At 41.7% G+C, this 21,550-nt stretch overlaps 1 protein-coding gene across 1 annotated transcript in view; it reads right to left on the reverse strand.

Annotated features, from left to right (window-relative positions):
* The window catches only part of ARPP21 (cAMP regulated phosphoprotein 21), a 422,740-nt gene that overhangs the window by 225,326 nt on the left and 175,864 nt on the right, over positions 1-21,550 (reverse strand). The window contains exon 4 of the mRNA XM_065665400.1: positions 12,227-12,413. The gene's annotated coding sequence lies outside the window, so the exon portion shown is untranslated. The remainder of the gene's footprint in view (positions 1-12,226; positions 12,414-21,550) is intronic.

The following is a 21,550-nucleotide window of genomic DNA, read 5'->3' on the forward strand; positions in this document are numbered from 1 at the left end:
AAGGTTTAGTGTCCAATCACATCAAAACCTGACTAATCACAAATACCCAATATTCATAAGCACCAAAACCGTTACAATTGAATCCTAGTCAGATCTGATAGCATGATTTGTTACTTGTGATGTCCTCTTTCTACACCTTTGCTCCTTTCCAAGTTCTTCTCTATTACCTCCCTCATCCCCTTCCTAACACCAGGCCCTCCTTACTCTTCCCCATGGGCCCAATTTTGCTGACTTTACCCTCTTACCTGTCTTTGTGGTATAGTAATGTCAATCTTGGTCTGCAGTTCTGGTAAGCTATTGCTCCCTGTTTTGTTACATATATAATGTCTCTGTTTGCTGCTGCTTCTTATTTTGTTGGAAGTCATGGCTGGCCTTTTGTCAGCATAACAACTGCTATTGCCTTAATTCTTTATCTGTAATATGGATGTAACCATGGTTATCTTTTCTAATGCTGTTTTTCTGCTTTGTCCATGTAGACAAATGGACAAGGGACACCCTTCTCTCTGTTCATTCAAAGCACCTGATTCCAGATGAAGGCATTCAAGTGACACTGAGGAAAAGTTAGGCAAGCAGACAAATAACAGCACAACCACACATCCCCTCAAACCACTGTGCTATCTAAGCAGAGCTGGAAAGTAGAGCTCCTGTTGGGACCCAAATTGAAACAGAGCATACACCCTCCAGATTATTGCACCTTTCAGTGATACTCTTCCTCGACATGCTCCATCACTGTTTTCTGCTGGGAAATCCCTACTTCTCACATTCATTCCCAGGTTATTTAGGAAAAATAAACTGGGGAGAAGATAGATGAACTCTGCAGGACATGAAAACTGTATTCCTGTCCCCTAGATACTTATAACAGCTCTGCTATTGAGGTTACAGAGAAAATAATCATGAGGCTCCTATAGTTGCCTATATTCAGATGACAACATTCAGCAGCTGCTGTCCAGCTATGCCAAATACTTGATCTACCCATACCTTCCAGTTTCTTGGAAATGCATACGAGAAGAGAAGCAGTAGTAGATGCCCATCTCTGATTCTAGACTGTAGACTTGCAAGAATATGCAATGGTTTGGATGCCAATAAGCTATAAAGATAGTCTTTTCTTTGGTTTTGGCTAAGTTTCATTATCTCCTTGCTGTAGTCTAACTGTTCATCTTGATTAAGCTAGAGTGAGTTTGGATTGGTAAGTACCTATCTCATGCCCTAAGCAGATTATCACTCAAGCCTGGCGATTTTATTCTGATGAACCTAACTACAGATGTGGAAAATAGCAAGTCACATCAGGATTTGCTTCCCCCTTATAGCTTGTTGAATTGCATTCATTGGTTGCTCAAAACCACAACCTAAGAAATGAAAACAAAATAGTTCAAATGAAAGATTCTGAGGCGAGACAAAGGGAGCTTAAAATTCACAGCAAACGTTAAAAGAAACCCGCTTTTGGCTACAAGGGAAATACAACTGAGCTGTGCCCTAAATTAAAAGCTGGCAATACCTTTGGATTTGATAAAGTGTGTAATGGTGTCATGAATATTTAGAAGTCCTACCACTTTTCATGGGGAACCAAAGTCTCCATGGTGTCACGGCCTTCTGCTCTCATGGTGTTAAACTGGAAAAATCACTGATTATAAAAGCATTCCTTGAGCTTGGGATAAAGCTGGAATCCCTAGCTCAGATATTTGATTTTTGCTGATGTTCTGCTCCATTACATGGCTGAGAAGGTAGCAGATGGCTGTAAAAGATTCAGACAAGTATCTAGCTACGGGAAGAGCAAATACAGCTGGCTGATTTTATCATCTGTACTGCTCCCAAGAACATGGAGAAAAGTGTGGAAGTGGTTAAAAGTGGGAGCTGGAAAGGCATGGTGTGGAGTGGGCTCCATCTCAAAGCAACCTGGAGATATGTAGGAATTCTTCACATTACTCTGGATTTCAGACAAATTCTTCATATTATTCTGACTCCATTTATTTTCTAGAACATCCTTTCTTGATGATGCTGGTACCCTATGGCTTTGGCTCTACATGCTTTTTGTTCAGCAGAGCCTTGACACCAGTATGGGTCTTTGAGTTCTCATGAAGACACCAAACTTTCTCACAGCAGCTTACAGCTTTAGGACTTAATTTAAAATGGGTAGCACATGGGAGGCTCAATGTGAAAGAGTGTACTCTGCTGTAGCAATGTATTTTACTATGTACATAAAAGACATTGGCTTAAAAACCAAAAGCATTTTCTTTCTTTCGGTGTGAATATTACATCTGAGAAGGTTAAATCAGGCAAGTTACAAATAAGGTGAAGTATTGCCAGTAATAGCTGATGGGTTTGATAGGGAAGTTGGAGGCTGACTATGCCTGACATCCAGAAGCAATGGAAGACACCGAGGAATCTTGCCGGGGCAGGGGGGGGAGTAACTCCACCAAAGCACTGAGGGGTCAGGGCATGTTAAACTGGCAAACCAAAAGTCACAGCCGATGGAGGTATTAGGAAATGAAAGCCAGTTCGGATAGTGAAGAAAATTGCTGAAAGGTAGACAGCAGAGGTATTGCAATTTATAAAGCGGGCAAGAAAATCAGTACTAATAATAAAGGTCTGCTGTATGGGCATCAGAAATACGAGAGAGGTCAGGAGGCCATGGATGACTATACCAAGAGAGTTGAGAGAAGACGGAGCAGAGCTGTGATTCCAACCTTCCGCAGCAGGGAGGGAGACTTTGTGAGGACAGCGTGGGTATGACTTCAGGTAACTGGAATGTTCCCTGGAGCTGCCATTCCCCTGGGGTCTCATTTGTGTTTGTTTATTTGACTGTTACTCCCCTGCTAGCTCTCCTATGATTTCCACCATACTCTTCTCATTTGTGCTTTGCTGATTTGAAACACTTGTGAGCTCCAGAAGGACAAAAGAAGATGTGCTGATGAGACCCCCTCTGCTGCAGAGAAAGGAAGTGTGCATGATAACGACAGCTCTCATGATGACCTAAAGCTTTACAATCAGAACAACTTTGGACATCCCTGCCTATCCGCAGGTAGTGGGCAAAGCCTCTGCTATCTTTCTGCTATCAGAGGCACAGCACATGAACATTCAGAGAGGTACCGCCTAGAAGTCGTATCCTTTGAGGTGTCTGAGGAACAGCTGGGATAACACAGAATATGACAAAAAACCAGTCTAAAACTATACAATAAATCAACAGAAAGCAGCAGTCAGGCAAGCAGTAAGCCATGACAAACGCAGGTATGAGAAATAAAGCCATACAGCGCTGAGACAGACATCTGGTACGTATCTCGGCAGGTTGGGTTTCTTGCAGAGCAAACAGCAAAGAAACATAAACAGCTCATTTGTGATCTAGTTTAACATATAAAACACATAAAAATGAAATTTCCAGATGCTAATAACTGTATGGTTCTAGCAACTTCAGCCATGAAACTCACCAGCTTTATATCTATGAGCAGCTTGGCTTACATGACTGTGCTTCTTTTAAAATCAACTGATTCTCATGGGGACTAATTTTAAGAGATATCTTCCCCAAGAAGAAGTCATAAGTATTTGGTGTTTAGATGGCACAGGTTTTGCTCTCTGAATGTGAACGAGGTAAGAAAAGAGAAGGAACAGTTAGATCACTGGGCATTTGATCTGCTTATGGAGAAAGCCTGAGTGGTCTGTGCAGTTCAAGCTGAAAATGAGACAGCTGCCCAAAATCTTACGCCATTTCCTTCCTGGGTTGCTGGAACTAACATTACATCAGATGGCCATTGTTAAAACAATACATAAAACATACGAAAAGGTGGTTTCCATATCCCCCTTTTCTTTTTCTTGGAAAGAGGAGTTAATGATTTCAGGGCTGACCCTCCGGAGATTTATGTACAGAAACACCAGTAACCACAAAAGCCAGAGAGAGTGGCGATGCCTCTGAGCATAAGGCCCTTACTGTAAGCATGCAAAGGGACAGACCCAGTCCATTCAACTAACAATGTGCCAGTATATGAAACCCTCTAGGATAAACACCACAGAAAATAGATAGCATTCTATTTCTATTCATAACCCTTAAAAAACACCCAACACAACAGCTGCCAGAAGAACCCCAGAAGCAATGAAAATGACCTGAAGATCCGAAAGCACAAAGTGCATTGGAGAGCTCTAGGAGTGAACAAGCTGCTTCCTGAGCAAGGTTCTCCCTTCCTCTCTCCCCTATTCCCTGTGGAACTGGCACCTCTTCAGATTTTGCCAGCTGTCAGGCTTAGTGCCTTCAAAGGGATTGCTGTACCAGTTGTTAAACAGAACCGGTCAACCTGCCGACACACGCCTTAAGTTAAAAGGTCTCTCTGGAAGACTGGATAGCCCATTGGACATGCCTGTCCTGCAAGAACAGATTCATCAAGAAGCAGCATCAGTGTGTGGTCTAAGCAACGAACAGTGTTAAATAGTGACATTCTGGAGGAGCCCAGGCTGAAGACTTGCACAGAGACACAGACCACCAACCTGCTTGTAGAGCTATCTCTGGTAGGGACTGACTTAAGTACATTGTGCTCTCTCCTTACTTATGGGGATTACCAAAGCAATCAATATGTACCTTCTAATTTGGGTAATTATTCTGGCATGCATGAAATCCCTGTTGATTGCCAAAGGACGAAGAACAGGTGGAAGCATTTTCATACAGAATAGAGTTCAACAATCAGTAACTAGGCAGAGATGGGTTTGTTTAACTGAAATATTGATAGAGACACTCATTATTTGGTCTCGTGTCCTGTATGGAATTGTTCTTACGTCAAGGTTGCAGAATTTCCTAATGAAACTAATTGCATCCACATTTGAATGATGCATAGGTTTGGGTTTTTTTCCTGAGAATGACTCCCAAGGAATGGGAAGCCTGAGCAGCACCAGGAGCAGCAGCTATTCCTTGATGCTTGCTTTTGCCTTCACGTGTGACAGCTGGAAGAGTTTACTTCCTTGAAATTGAATATATACTCCTGGCAGAGGATTGTCAGTGCCTTCTACAGCAAAGAGGAGAAAAAGAAGAGAAACTGAATAGACAAAATCCAAGTATGCATCTTCTGAATTCCTTCTAAACCTGCCCTGGTTTGAACGTATCTAAAGAAACCCTCATAGAACTGAATTTGCCGGCCTGTAGTGTACCATAAACAAAACCGGTCAATGCGGGCATCTCTGGAAACCAATATTTCTTGATAACACTCACATCTGGTTCTCCACTTGCAAAAAAAATCAATTAAACCCTTGTTTTCAGCCATTTGCTTTTCCTCACGCTTCGTTGCAATGCGGGCTTCCCAGACTTGGCGGTTTTCTCCCTACTTGAAACCAGCAGTCACAAGAAGATAGAGCGTGATGAACTCCACAGAAAGAAACCTTGTCTGGGGTGCGCAAGAAAGGCTCATCTCCTGGGATTTTTCACTCCAAGCTGCCTCCTCCTTTTCCTTCTAGAAAGACAGAGCCATGTACATTTCTTTCAGCGAGCCATCTATTGAATGGCTGTAGCCCTCCTTCCTGTTGGCAAGCGATCCATGCGCTCCTTTTGATTTTCATTAATTTGCTGGTTATTCAAATACACCGAATGAATGGCTTATGCAAATGTGACTGTTGCTTTGAGAGCTTGCTCATTATTCATGCTGCGTGATTGATTGTCTAAGTCACAGGGTATTGTTTCTGCTCGAGGAGTGGAGAAGCCCTACAACCAACAGGAGCTTTCAAGGCAGCCAAGCACCATCAGGGTGACTCTCCACAGAAACATCAGCTATTGCCAGTGTCTAAAACATTTCCTCTTTGTGCAAAAGTGTTGCAAACAAAGCCGAGCCTTCTGCTATACAAAGCACAGGGAGAAGGACAATTAAACGAGTCTGTTAGTTTTCCCCTACACAAATTGTCATCATTACGCAGCACTCACCCAAGATCAGCCTTTGAAACTATTCGAATAGCCATTTGCTCATACATAAAAATAATCTGGCATGTAGGAGATCTCCAAAGGAAGTCCTGGAGACTTGGTCGGTGATCTTGCTGAGCTGATAAGTTACGCTACCTTAAATGACTGTTCTTTCATAGATGGCTTCCATCATAAACAATTGGATAATATCACCTATTTTGTATGCTCACAGATCATCGCTTGAACATATTTGTTCACCAGGTGCTGCCAGCTAGTCATTGACAACCAGGAGCTCTCGAGAAAGAGCGACAATAGCAGCCAAGTATATCTGGTGTAAAGGAGTCCTTTGCTTATACTCAGGATCATATAGGTATGATCTGGATGCTGAATGGAAGATACTTTGGCCTGTTCTTCCTCAGTCTTCGCTCTTGTGAACTCTTACATAGTACCTACACTTCTGTAAGTCTTTGATCAAATAAAGAGAAGCATTTAGTATGTGTTTTCCCCACTCTATTATTCAGATTAATAGCAACTGGAAGAGGATGCTGGGGAAGAATTCTACACATTATTATGTATAGAGGCAGAATTCTGGGTCAGATAAACCCCTAAAGTCATATTTCTGTTCACTCCATATTTCTTCGTATAAGGGTGGTTTAGGGAACTTCTTTTCAGCAAAAATGTCCACCTCTGTGTACTGTATTGCTTTCTTTAAATACCACACAGGATTCCCCCCAACCTCTTTTAGAGAGCCCTTGCATTATACCATAGCCACCATGAGAGCACATGGGAACAGATTCAAAGCAGCACTGCTCCCAGAAATCTGGCATTTCCCAGTTCCCTGGCACATTTTTGCCTTCCAAATAATGTTCTGTTAGCAAACACTGGTATATATACTCTTATAGTCAAATGCACTAAAGGTCTTTTTATAGTCACGTGGATACAGCACCTCAACAGGAGATTTGCTCTTATTACCTCTATGCTGCCCCATTTTTGAGCTCTTCCTGCCCTTTTATCACACCCCCAAAGAGTCACCTTGTGCCAACCTCCCACAACCCCTCTGCATCAGCTGACCTTTACTAATTTAACTTAAAGCAGTCTCTGCCCTCTGTTCTTTCTCCCCGCTTCAAAATCCATGTTCTGCCCTGCTGTCTTTATAACAAAATGCATTGATCCCCACAGAAAATCCATGTTGTTACTTCCTTCCTCTGACCCCTGTTTACTGATGAGCTTTGGAGGGACAGGAATTTTATACATCTAAAAAGCACCTGCAGCACTGGAAGGATTCTCAACAAAAAATAACCTGTAAAAACAAGAGACCCAAGCTGTGTTTGGAGAAAGCATTCCAGTTTATGGGAGCCAGCGCTGCACCCAGAACACCTATTGCAACTTCCCCTTCTAACAGAAAATCATTAGCATTATGTGTGAAATGTGTTTCCTTTTCTGCGCTGAATAACTTTGGCCTTTAATCCTTTATCTAGATCTCAAAGTGCTTCATCTGCAGCATCACGGCTCTATGCTTCAACTAATGACTGAACTTTCTGATCCCAGACATTTAATCTTTGTATGTAAGCGTACCAAACTGACTTGGAAAATGGGAATTGCAAATCACATTCTCCAGAATCAAAGCCAAACTCTCCCATTACACAAGTGACACAATTCTTCATTTTACCTGAGAGGACAGATAACTAAATATCAAGCATCAGTGAATATTGGCCCCCTCATTTCCCAAAGAAAAATCAGCGCACATAATTCTTCACACGTTTACCCCAAAACAGGTCAGATCATTGCCTGTTACCTTCCAGCATGCCCCAGTTGAAGTTAAGGCCATGCTGACTTACATCAGCTAAGAATTTTGCCCCTGCATTTACTACCACTACTGGGACATCAATCTTTTGTCTGTTGGCTTTTTCATTAGTTAACTAATGTGTGACTTATTTTGACAAATAGTACAACTGCCTCAGATTTGTTCTTGTAATTCAAGTACATGATCAACCGCTTGCTATTCAAAAACATGATGAACTGTTAAGGTCTGTTTAAGAAGGAAAAACCCACTTTGCTTGTAGAGCAGCATGTGGGGGCATTTCAAAAGCCACAGAGATTTAGAGAACGCAGTTTTGAATGCCATATAAACTAAGTACTTTGCACAGGTCCATTACAGAGCTCTTTTCCATTTCCAAACAAGATCAGCACCTCTGTACTAGAAGTAAAAGCATAAAGGCATTAAAGTTTAGGTGGCCATGAAGCACACATTCGCTCCACAAGTATTCCCAACATTAATTAAGATGCACTGCAGTCCTGACTGGAAAAAAACATTAGCCCTATTCTAAGGGAGGCAGAGAGAATACTGAATCTAGTTAAAGTAATTACTTCTTTATTTTACTGGTATATTGTATTCAAGCATTCCCACTGAATCCCAACCTGTGCAAATACCTGAAATCATCACACGTCTGATTCAGGCTGGGTTTGTGGCATTTCTACCTGGGTCTGAAGCAGGAGAGGTCACTTCATGAGGGAGCATGCTCCCAAGTAAACTGCAGGTACATTCATGAGACTCCTCTCTGTGCCTGCCCTTCTCTGTGCTTAACTCAGCTTCAGAAACATCCACACTTCCTCCGTCACTGCCCCAACATCCTCTTGAGAAGATGACGACTGCTGCATCCTTAGAGCAGCGCGAAGAGGATGGCCTTGAAATGTGTGTGATAAAAATGCTTTTAGAGATGGGTCAAAGTTAACCAAAGACAAACCAGGGCTTACCCTGCCCAAATATTTATGGGAAAGAGTCAACTGTTTACAAGGCCAATGTGCATATCAGGAGAAAACGACTGCGTTTTTATCTGGTGAACTAAAGCACTAAAGAATTCAGCGACTTGCTTTGAGACACACAGAATGTGATTGTGGATCTGACGCTGCTTGCAACCAGACCAGTGTTTTACCTATTGCTCAGGCACGACTTCAGTGTAAAGTCCAGCTCTTCTTTCCTCATTTTTTAACTAGAAAGAGTTGAGAAGAGCCATTGGAAAACTCATAAAAAACATTCATAGAGAATCCATCTCGAAAGTTCCAAGTAATACATAACAGTGATCTTCACCGCGCTGTCACAATTTCCTGAAGTTTTATTAAAAGTTGATGATTTAACAAGGGTTCTTCATTTGGAAAAGAACAAATATAAGGAATTCTTTAGTGGAGCAGAAAAATGGGAACAATTTGCAGCTTCCAAAACACAAGGTTCTGGCCAACAGAGAAGTACCTAGCAGGAACACGTCCAAAAGGGTTCTAAGAATTCTTTTTAGTAGAGGTGTTTATGTGAGGAGCAAAAGCCACGGGAAAGCACAAACTAAAGATAGAGGTAATAGCCTGAAAAAGGAGCATAGCTCTAAAGAACAGTCTAGAAAGGGCACCATCTGCGCAGAATTATGTCTGAAAGATGTTGGCAAAGAAGTATGTCCTATTCCGTTCTTCATATGTTGAGGAAAATGGGGTTTTCTGCATTTTTTAAATGAAGTTTTTTGCATCTTTTGTCTACCACAAACCAGCAGAATCCCAAATCTGACTCTTTTAAAAGGGGATAACAGCTCTTGTTTATTAGACAAGCATGGTTATTTGTCTCAACTAACTCTTTCAGAACTACATCCTGTAAGGTTTTTCATATAATGTCATAGAGCCAGAGTAAAGTCTGCAGTCCTGGTAATAAGACTGGGCCTGAATTTTATCCAGCAGAAGGCTACGGTTCGGATCTTGGACACATATTAAAACATGTAAATAAACCAAGTGATACAAGAGTAAGCAATTTCAAATCTACACACACCACAGGCAACGCAGCACTTTTAAGTCAAGATACCTTCAAAGGTTTAACACTGAGCTCCGACTTTTCAAATGTCAGCATTTTCTCCCTCAGCAAAGAGCCTCTGTTTTCCAAGTCGCTGCATATCCCTGCTCGTCTCATCCGTAAAGCTGTGCCAGAAAAAGGAGAGGAAAAGCAGCACCGTCTTGTGTTGAGGGGAAGTTCACACACTGGGCTGCTTCAGACTAGCATTCAGAGCGGCCAAAGAACAGTATGGAAAACAGGAAAGCCTTGAGATATTGTCCAGCCCTGATCTTGGATAATAGAGTTGCTACCTTAACACTGGCTAGAAAATTCACTGCTAATTTATGATCTCAGCTTTCAAAGACTCTTTCCACTTTAATTTTAGGGGTTCAAAGAGTCCAGGTAAGGCCTGGATTACTTACATTTAAGATACACATTTGAAGAAACAAAACCTTCCCAAACTCAAAATCGATACTGATTTTGAATCTCATTCCCTTTACAGAATTTATTAAAGCAAGCCAAACTAAGGCTACAAGCATCAGCTCATTAGCAGAGCAGCATGAGATTTGGATTCTCTCCACCAAAACAAACACCGGGTCCTGGCACCGGTCACGTTAGATCTGTTTTCTACTTCAAACAATATTTCACGAGCCCATTTCCAACATCTGATGCTGTCAGTTCTGAACCCCCCAGGCTCATCTATAGTTTATGACTCCTGAATATTCCCCCTGCCCCATTCACTTTGAAGTCGTCAATAAAACTCACATCATGCCCAACTGACAATGCTAAGGGCATAATCTCTTTCCAGATTAATTTGCATATCCATCCACTACCTGCGTTCCTCTTTGTCGTTTGTCATCAACCCATTCATATGCTTTCCCTCCCATCTTTCATTCTATCCTCTTTTCCAGTTTTAGTCTTATTTATTTTGCCCATTTCTCCTTATTGAGGAATGCTTTAATTTTTTTTGTTTTCCCCTCTACATATCTATTTGCTCAGTGTTCTCCTCAGTCTTTCATAGACTCATAGAATAGTTAGGGTTGGAAAGGATCTCAAGATCATCCAGTTCCAACCCCCCTGCCATGGGCAGGGACACCTCACACTAAACCATCCCACCCAAGGCTTCATCCAACCTGGCCTTGAACACTGCCAGGGATGGAGCACTCACAACCTCCCTGGGCAACCCATTCCAGTGCCTCACCACCCTCACAGGAAAGAATTTCAAAGTATTTCAGCCATCTTTTGAACTGTCTTATATCCTACTCCTATTTCCTTTTTTGACTCTCTTCCTTTCAACCCATTTTGTCCTGTTCTGTTATCCATTCGCTTTAGCTTTATTTTCAACAGCTCTGACGTTCTCAGAACGTTTCCCTGGAAATACCTCAGACATCTTCCCACTGTTTGAAACAAGACGATGTCCTCTCTAGAGGTGAAACGGTGACATGAAAACATGGACTGGGGATCAAAGCCCCAAAAGATACAACCTTTGTTAAAAGCCCTCCTAAATGTTCAGGGGAATTTGTAATTACAAAAAGAACTGCTTTTGCACCTATAATATAAAACTCCAGTGCTGATTCAATAGATGCATGCTGCAATAAACAGACTTAGTGCTGTGCCCTAATAATATATGTGCTGCTGTCTGAGAAAAGAAATACGACATCGAACAGCAGCTGAAGTACTCCAGGGAAACACAGTTTAAGGGACTATGTGGTCTGGTGTTATCCACAGATTTGAATGCAAAATGCTACATGAACATCAAATTACAATCCTACTGAAGGAAAAATAAATGGATAAAACCAGCACTAATTATTATTAAACTTTAATTTTCTTAAGCACATTCAGACACAGAGAGATCAGTTTTACTGTGATAGCAACAGTACATATGCATGCGTATAAGCTGGGTCTGGCTCTTATGGAATACAGTACTTACTAGTCCAGGAGGCACAATATACAAGCTGTGCTAATTGCACCTCGAAGACATCCTCTTTGGTTGCTGCCAGGAGCACGGAGCACAGAACACAGCTTGGGCTTATTGTTTCCTACCTGATCAGTTCCATGCATGAGCTTTTAAGGCAGCAGGTCTCTATTTAGTACTGGCAATCCTTACTGCTGCGAATCTGGGACTCAATATTGTCAATACTAGCTTAGAAAGGATAACATAATAATACAGAAACTGACTTCTCTCTTTGTGGGTTGGAGACTTTACAAAATGACTCTTCTCCACACTAACAAATTGTATGAAAGTGTTTCAATCTGTCTTAGCCGAGTTTGAAAGCATTATTTACAAACAGAAACATCATTTCAGTCTGGCTATCTACAACAGGAAATTTCACACAGACAGCAACAGTGCTATAGCATGGCCATACTGCACCATTCAGGCATTTCCTTTCTATTTTAACACATCCTTCACTGATTTTCTCTTGACCCATCTCAGCAAAGCCTTTAAGCAGTGCCTGAAGATCCTTCTAGAGCTGGATTTAAAAGCCTACCTCCAGCATCCTCACCTGATCATAGAATCATGGAACAGTTACAGTTGGAAAGGACCTTTGTCTCCTTACCTCATTCTGCCCTTCGCTGCTGTTCATCATTTGCAGTCACTACAACTCCCCTTCAGACTTGCAGAAACTCTAGTAGGACGGCAGTGAGTGCCCAGAGCACAGCAAAGTGCAGGCTGACTTGGCTGCAGCTCCACTCTGGGAGAGTGTTTCAGCACATGTTCAGCTTTGCCCTGATATGGTGCCTTTCCTAGACAAGAGAAAAAAGCGACATAACCCATTAGTCATTTCTACTGATTCTGATGGAATCATCATTAGGACAAGGTCCCTTTCTAACAGAGGTCATCATACACTGGGATTTTCCCAATAAAATTTTTGACTTGTTTATTATTCCCTTGTTAAGACTACTTCTATTTCTTAAAGCTATAACTCAAATGATCTGAGAACATCATTAGTGCAAATGGGTTAATGCATGTGTTAAGGGTACCTAAATTATCTGGGATGAAGCTATCTGGTATCTAAACTATCTGGGATTAAGCAACCTGGGATTGATATCTGGGATTAAGAGGTATCCCTCTTAACTGTTAATATGTACATGCTGACTACATCCTCGAGAGGCAGATATAATTAGCTAAACAAAAGTAGTATTTTCTTCAAGATGCTTAAGACCAGCACACGCCATACACAGCCAAGAGGAAAGGAAATTCAACGTATTTGCTAGAAAACTTGAATTAGCCTCACATTAAACAAATGAAATAAAAACCAGTCAATTTACATTTACAGTTCCAGTTTCTGTGCTAGCAAACAATGACATTTTCACCTCTTTCTTCATACTCCATCTCTCTTCAGAAGAGCTAGCACTTATCAATTGTTATTAGAGGGGACTGAAAGAATATATGGCTAAAACAGCAACGGTGGACACAGGTAACAGTTGCCTGTTATTTTTAACTCAACTATATGAAAGGTCATTTGTGCAGCCTGTGATTGTTTCCTACCCAGGACTACTTAGGAGAAGCCAAGTGAGTATTGCAAACTTAAGAGGCATGAAGCAAGCTGGCTTGCATCAGTGAAGCAGATGATGAAGGAGAAGGCTGTGCCCATGACCGAGGGGTGCACATGTGAGGTGCACATGTTAATACCACTGATAGCCACCAAATACCTGTGACACAGCATATGGGAAACCTACTGGAATCTGTTGTGATTGTTTATTTCAGAAGTTGCAGAAAATATTCTTTCACTTAAACAATATTCCTTCACTTAAGCACGTGCTCTATTCAGAAGACATAATCTTAACAATAAGGCTGTTTAGAAACTGATTTTGCTTGGTTCATCCAATTAGATTGTGATGTTTGGCCTGGAAAGGCAGCCATCATCAGTTTAGGACAGCACGGCACTGCCTACTGAGGAGTGATGACTGCAAAGTTAGCCAAATTAGACATAGTGAACCTGCCTGAAGCTTTCGGTGAGTTCATTAAAGCACACCATGCAAAACCCTGCCTAGCTAGAAAAGCTGACGTGGTTGGAAACAAAAGGTATAGCTAGTTCAGCTCAACCAGAAACAAAGTCTGTTGGCACAAACCCTGCTTTGGGCACATCTGGCAACCTGGACCTTGCTGTCCATGTCCTGTAGCTGCACAGCATGAGAAGCTGAAAGAAAATGCAGAGAAACAGGAGCTTGAAGCCATTGTAAAGCGCCAAAAGCAGCTCGGTATTGAAAAAGCAGCTGAATCTGAACACTAGAGCCAGCTGCAATTGTGGGGACAGCAAAAAGCAGCTGGAACAAGACAAAGCAAGAGGTAAGCCAAGCAAGGGTGGAAAATTGGGCTGCTGCAGAGGCAGAGGCAGCACCCGATGTTCCATGAGCCTTTTGCCAGCACCACTGTCCAGCCTTGTGAGCTGTGAGCTTGCCCTCTATGAGAGGACTCCTTTCTCTGGACTCTCTCGTGTGTTATATACTAAGAGAGGCAGCAGAAAAAAGCACTATATACCTGGTTTGATTTTGAAGTATGAGGGAGGAGGACAGGAGGAGGGTGCTAGCTATTCTCAGGACTCCAAGCCCAGATGTTGTGCCAGATGTTGGAACAGTCACTGTAGTTAAAGTTACAACAGATTTCTCTGAAAGCAACTGTCACTGTAAAACGTGATCCAAGAAGAGGCGAGAAGGCACAAAGAGAAGCCTATCACCAAAATGGATGATTACTGGAAATGATTGGGAATTTTTCAACCAAACGCTTTCCTTGTGATTCACTGATTCACAGAAATGAGCCTTTCCACAGCATGGCTATGAGTAAGCATCTGTTAGACTGAGACCCTTCGGTACAGCGACAGTGCAGACAGGAGAGAAACCCAGCCCACCGTATTTAGTACTGCACACACAACGTTACCTAAATTCAGCCCATTTGCTCTGGGTATTCTCCTTAAGCACCCTCACCAGCAGGCTATGTAGTGGGAATTGTACCTTCTCCTTTTCTTACAAGGACTGTGTATGTGTGCAGCCACTCATGCACACATGGAAACCCCAACAGAATATTTAATCTTTTCCTTGTGTCACATATGTACATCAAAAATCTCAGAAACTTCTGAGGCTGAGTAAAACCATTTTCTACCCAGCTCTACTAAAATAAGTTCAATAAAGCTAATAATTCTATCTATTAAACACTAAACACATTAACTCTTCCAACTAACCAGATCTTGAACACGTGGAAATTAAAGCAGGCTAAATCAAAGATACAAATTCAGTAACAGTAATATGAGCATCCTTGTAAATCAGAGCTGATCAGGTGCCAAGTAAGCTTGCAGGTATTTCACCTTTGCTTTGCTCAAGTTAGCGTGAAAAAGAGATCTTTGACCTTATGAAGCAGCCTTCCTGTACAAACCTGTTGATTTCTAAGTAGAAAGACTAATTTTCACTAAGCTGAATTTGTATTAAGTTGTCACTGATGATGTACAAAATACGTCACACAGGGTTTTCTTCTAGGGTGTAATATCTTCTAAATCAGTGTTCACCAATGGAAAACTCTTGTAAATGTTCCTGTTTGGCATGGTGTCTGGGATTTCTTCATGTGGAAAAAGGGCGATTGTATGAAAGGGTGTGGAGATCTACATGTATTTTAATACACACCTCTCACACATGCCCCCAAAAGCTTTAAAAAAGCAAAAGAGTCATATTTTCATGGCATTTTCTAAGCGTATATACTGAGAGAAACAACATCTCCCAGGTTTGTTTTCACGTATGTAGTACAAACCCACAATAACAACTCTGAAATTCCAGAAGAGTGGACACGATCAACATCTTAACAGTGAAAACCTCATTGTGTTTAAAGGAAAAGTACCTCTTTTTTTTTACTCTTATATCTATTTTGTATGTTATATTATCTTTCTATCTTAGGAAAGCACACCGTTGGGGTTTTTTTTCATCCTGTTCAATGACAAAAGAAGGTAGCCCTGTAGTGATTAAAGACATTTAATCCAAGCTTAACAACTTATCTCCTATTTGTAATATTGCTAATGTGTAGGCTGTCACGGAGTGGAAAAATATCTTTACAATTAGAGACTTGACTTCAACCTAATTGTCTTCTGCAGGATGCTGTAGATCTGCCCTGAAAGCAATGGCATTATGATGCAATAACTTAAAAGAGGGGTAAGAAAAAGTCTGAGTCACACGTAGCCAGATCTTTTGAAGGCAGGAAACTATAGCAGTGGTAAAACTGTTCAGCTCTAATAAGCCATTTTTATTTACTTTGAGGAAAATCAAAGTCCTGGAAAGTCGCAATGCGACTGAAATCGAATCACGAGAAAATTAATTTAGCACTGAAAGAATATGGAAAGGCAACTTCAATTCTTTGTCTACATTACAAATCAATCACGCGGAGAGAAGCCTGGATACACACAGATGCATGATCTGGCACGCCATCCATTTAGCCACCTTGCTCAGAAAAGACAGAAGAAACTTAGAGAAGTGTCCTCATGGCTCAGTTTTCAAATAACTCCCTAAATCTTTTCATTTTCTTAAATGTGCCATTTTTAGAGCTAGCTGGAAATTTCCAATTTGTGCCTCAAAAATACTTCTTTATGCCCTGTGTCCTGGGTTCAGCAGCAGCAGTCATTTTTCTCCTTCTCAGTAGCTGCTGCAGTGCTGTGGTTTTGACTTTCAGCCTGAGAACAGCGCTGATAACACCGATGGTTTCAGCTGTTGCTCAGTAATGTTCACTCTGACCAAGGACTTTCTGAGCCTCATGCTCTGCCAGGGAGGAGGGGAAGCTGGGAGGAAGCAGAGACAGGACCCCAGACCCAAGCTAGCCAAAGAAGTATTCCATACCACAGCACGTCATGCCCATGGAGGAAACTGAGGGTTACCCGGAAGGGCTAGTGCTCAGCGGGGTTGGATTAGGTATCGGTTGGTGCTCCGTCAGGCGGGGTGGGGCGAGTTATCAGTCAGTGGGTGGTGAGCGGTTGTATTCTCTTCCCTTGTTATTTCCTTCATCATTATTATCATTGGTGGTAGCAGCAGTGATTTGTGCTATACCTTAGTTACTGGGCTGCTCTTATCTCAACCCATGAGAGTTGCATTCTTTCCATTCTCCTTCCCATCCCTCCAGGAGCAGGGGGAGGGCAAGAAGGGGGGGAGTGAGTGAACGAGCTGCGTGGCTGGGTTTAAACCATGAGACCCTGAAATCATGCTTTGTTCCTTTCTCCTGCTTTACTCATTGTTCATCAACACTCACACTGGCAGCTTTTTGTTTGCACATATGTTTAGGGAACATCTGTTCTTTGTTCCCATCTGATTGAGATTATTTATGTATCTATGCATGAAGAAGGCAACTGGCTGTCTGCTACTGTCATCGACTTTTATCTGACTTCATAAGCTCAAGTGAGAGGGAGCAGGGACTGAGTACAGCAGGAGTTGACTGTTTGGCTTGCATAGCTGGCAAAATGCCTGACTTTACATAATGCATACCTTCAGCAAGGATCTATCAAGGCATTTTAGTGAAGGAGGCAAATATAGATATCATTATCTTGAAAACAGTAAAATAGAGAATAAAGGTCACTGATTTGGTCAAGAGCAATCACCAGATTAGTGGGAGAGCTTACCTGTTCTGCATCCCAGTTCATGTCTCTCTCCTTTGCTCTACACTATCTCCCTATAACAGAAGGCCGAAAAACCATTCCTCCCCGCCCTCCCTGCCCGAAAAGAAAACCAAACCAAAACCAATCCTAGTTTGAATCAAGTAAGAGAAGAAGAGAGCTACTCAAACAGAATAAAGCGATGAATTATAATGGATTAAATTGGGGCAACTGATAATTTCGACAGCACATCCTGTCTGAATATACAATTCTATTTGAATTACGATTGATAAAAGCACTCGGGCATCCATCAGCATACAGGACCCTGCAACAGTGACTTTTCTTTGTTCCATCACTGAGGATAGCACTGCTTCCTACCCTATTTGTGTTTCAGCAAGTCAGAATTTTGCTCCAACAATAGTTTCTTTAAAACTGTATGTGTTCTCACAGATGCCCACCATAAACGAACTAGAATACACTGGATAATAATGTTTATTTGCTACAAGTCATGTTTGTGATTACCTCTCCTGACCAGCACACTGTTAGAATATGTTTAGCTACAGATTTGATGGAGGCAGACAGGTTTTTATAACAAAGGGCTTTTTTCCTTCCCAAATTCTGCTTTTAGGTGTCTGGTATTGCACAGCAGAAGCAATTGTGGCAGAATGAAAGTTCCTGCTTTTTATCCCCATTTCTATTTACCTGTCTGCAAAACAATCTACATTTTCACTGCAATTCTCCTTGACATTTCCCTTATCTATTTTCCTTTCTCATTAGTCTGCCTCATGAGAAAATATAGGTGCAGAATACCAAATCAACTTTATGGCCACCACATCTGGCGCATAGCGACAGACTGACCCCGTATGCAAGTCTTGGGTTTGAGACTGTTTTTTCACCAGATGCATAAGAACACGTTCTTCCTGAACTGGAATACGTTCAAGAAAAACCTTTGCAAATAAAAGACTGTTATTCACCTAAAAGGAAGCAGGTGGCATCATTACAGCAAAGCAATGTAAACATATAAAATGAGAAGAGAAAGATGTATTTTCTATCCTTCCTCTGATTATCCAGTCGGCTGGTTGATTTGTTTTACCTTTTCAATTATATATATGAGGTCATTTTCACCAAAAGGCATCCCAGGAGGGATTGGTCTATGTCCAAGCACCTGCAATGTTTTTCCCTTTTGCCCAGGAAAGGCAGAATACACCATTGCCAGGAGTCTATCTCTCACACAGTGATGCTGAGTGAGTATATGTGTCTCAGTGAGATCTGCCTTCTCTTTTCCAGGCTGAAAGAGTCCCAGCTCATTCAGCCTCACAGGAGTGATGCTCCAGACCCTTAATCATCTTTGTGGTGCATTGCCGATCTCTCTCCAGTGTCCCCAGCTAACTCTTGTATTAGGGAGCCCAAAACTGGACACAGGTATGTATGGCCTCACCAGTGGTCAACAGAGGGGAAAAATCACCTCCTTCAGCTTGCTACTGCAGCCCAGGAGACCATTTGCCTTCTTTCCTACAATGCAACATTCTGGTTCGTGTTCAGCTTGGTTTCCACCAGGATCCTCAGGGTCCTTTCCTGCAGAGCTGGTTTCCAGTTGGGCAGCCCCAGTGTAACTGGTGCATGGGGCTGTTCCTCCCCAGCTACAGGACTTTGCACTACCCTTTGTGGATCTACTGCTGAACTACAAATGAGAAAGAAATTCTTGAAGTCTTTGGAGTCCATAATAATTCAATTCTGTGTAAATCCAGAAAAATGCTGTTTATGAAGGCAAACTCTAATCAATTCTCTTTATAGAAAAAAAAGTCAGCATTCAGAGTAACAGCAGAAAATCTAAGCTCCAATATAACTGCCACTTTAGAAACAAATACTGACTTCGTTTGCCTGAAACCACCCAAAATGTAGATATCCATTTATTTTAATAAGCTCAGACTCTAGAAGGAGATTTATTGTGCTACATGTTTTTTGTTCTGCAAAAATACCGATTTGTCAAGATTCAAAGATGAAAAATATCTCCTTATGTTTCATTTGACAGGACACAGATGAAATAGCTTAATTTTAGCATTAGTGTGCATAATTGTCTGATTTTCAAGACCCAAAACATCCTCGGTGTCTGTAGCTTTCTAAAGAGCAGTATTGTTTAGAAGGCTGCTACAATGATTTGTTAATTCACCCATGCAGACAAAAATTTCTGGCCCCATGACTTGTCTTCCATGATTTTCATCTGGCTAAGACATTCCAGTGTCCCCACATCCCCTTTCCCACCCACAAAGTGAGACCCTTAGTCCCCTGACCTCCTTGTCCCCATGATGCTATCGACACCATTTCACAGCCTTGTTTCACTTCCAAATCTGCCACAAAGCACTGGGATGCACTCAAGGGCTCAGAAGCCAAGCTGTAGCTATCTGTCACCTTAGCAGATTCTTTCTCACTTTAAAATCAATCTTTGGATGGATGTAACTTATGTAAGCAGCAATCACAGCCTTCTTTCGATGCTTATTGCTCCCTGTCTACTCACCGTAGAGCCAGATTGGGAAACAGAAAAAGCATGCCAGTGAAGATATGGGCTCTGCACATTGAAAGTATGTGTTGTTTCTTCTTATGTAGGAAGAATGTAAAGCAGAAGTGGAGAAGAAAACTTGCACCTCAATTGATTCAACACATCCTTCCAACTGAAGTCAAATGTATCCCAAATTCACCTGCCATTTTGATTTCCTGCAAAGAGCACCCCAAAGTTCATAGAGGAGTTTTGAAAACAAAGAAATACAAAGCCACCTACAGATGCTGTATAATTTAAATGCATACCGTTTCATACGCCACCCTGATTAGGAGAGGAAGGGGGTTTGGGGTGACTTTCAGACATTCTGTGTCTCTTCTTCAACACCAGGGGGATATGGGAATGCTCAGCAATTTGAAGAAGACGATCAGCCCTTTGCAGGACTGATTCAATTATCAGGAGACAGAAACGTTGATAAGCCAATGTTTAAAACAGCCTATGTCAGTGTGATTTGTACAGGTGTAGCTCTTTACAGAACACATCACACCTCGATAAAAGCAAACCTCAGAATTAATAGTTATTTAGATAGCGGAAATGGCACTGGGTTTAGCACACAGGTATGCATGCTTTCTGAGTAGCAGGACCAGAGGGAAGGGGAAAAAGAATGAGAGAGTGAGGGTAAGGAAGAGGGGAAAAGGAGAGGAAAGAGAATTCCCATTGGCTCAACCAAAGAGGAAAGATGAGAAAGAGGCAAAGAACAAGCTAAAAAAATACAATTGTATACATTACAGCTTTGTAAGACCATGAAAATATGTCAATACAGCAACACTGCAAGCTAATAGGCATCTCTTTAGAGTCAAATCTTGCAAGTCTTACTCGGGCAAAAAATATATTGCAGTAAATGTTGAGTAGGGCTTGCAGATTTCACAATTGCTAGCAGAATTTATAGAGATTATTCTCATCTGTTTTTCATTAATGTTGAAATTCCATGTGAAATCCTAGCTTCATTGAAGTTAATGCCAAAACCCTCTTTGACTGCAATAGGCTCAGGATTTCTGCATCATTAGGTACTACTACATGTATTAAGTAGCTTTCTAGAGTATAACTTATTACTCTAAGACAGGTATTTCAATGCATTCAGTAAAAGAGCCCAGGCTAAAAGGAAACAAGAGACATTTGGATCTTTAATCACTGTCCTAGTTAGCAAAACTGTAGCCATATTTTCATGCATGCTTTGAGATGGCGTGAACGCTGCTGCCAAAAGAAGTCAACAGAACCATTTCTGCTGCATGGCTTCGATGAATGGGTTTTCTGATTCAACTTGCTGCACAAACGTGCTGCTGAAGGGAGGGAGCAATCTGCACTCAGGAATGAATGTCTGCCTATGAGAGGAAAGTAAGTCTTCCTTTAGTGAAAGTGATGGCTTGTTCCAGCTTAAAGTGTTTGTGAAATTGTGATGGAAGGGGGATCACAACTTGTGTTTTGTCAAGTGGTCTCAAGGTACAAATACCAACAGACAACAGCATGTCTAAACAGCGGACGAGAAACACAGTATTCATTTATGAGATGCGTGGCAACGCTACTGATGCTGTTACTATGCTAAGGAATAGGTGAGCCTCCACAGTGCTCGGGTCCCCACTGTAGAGGCAGGCATGAGCTTGCCCTGCCCAGGCAACTGAAGACTGTAAGCTATTAGGAAACAGAAGCATGTAGCTACAGTCAGCCTTGAGAGCATCAAAGGTCCATTGAAACATAAAATATATTAGCTTCTAGTCCACTTGGAGCACAAGCAGAGCATGCTTATGTCTGCCTGCAGAAGGCAATGCAAA

This window comes from Lathamus discolor, chromosome 2, assembly GCF_037157495.1.
Source record: "Lathamus discolor isolate bLatDis1 chromosome 2, bLatDis1.hap1, whole genome shotgun sequence".
Lineage (NCBI taxonomy): Eukaryota > Metazoa > Chordata > Aves > Psittaciformes > Psittacidae > Lathamus > Lathamus discolor.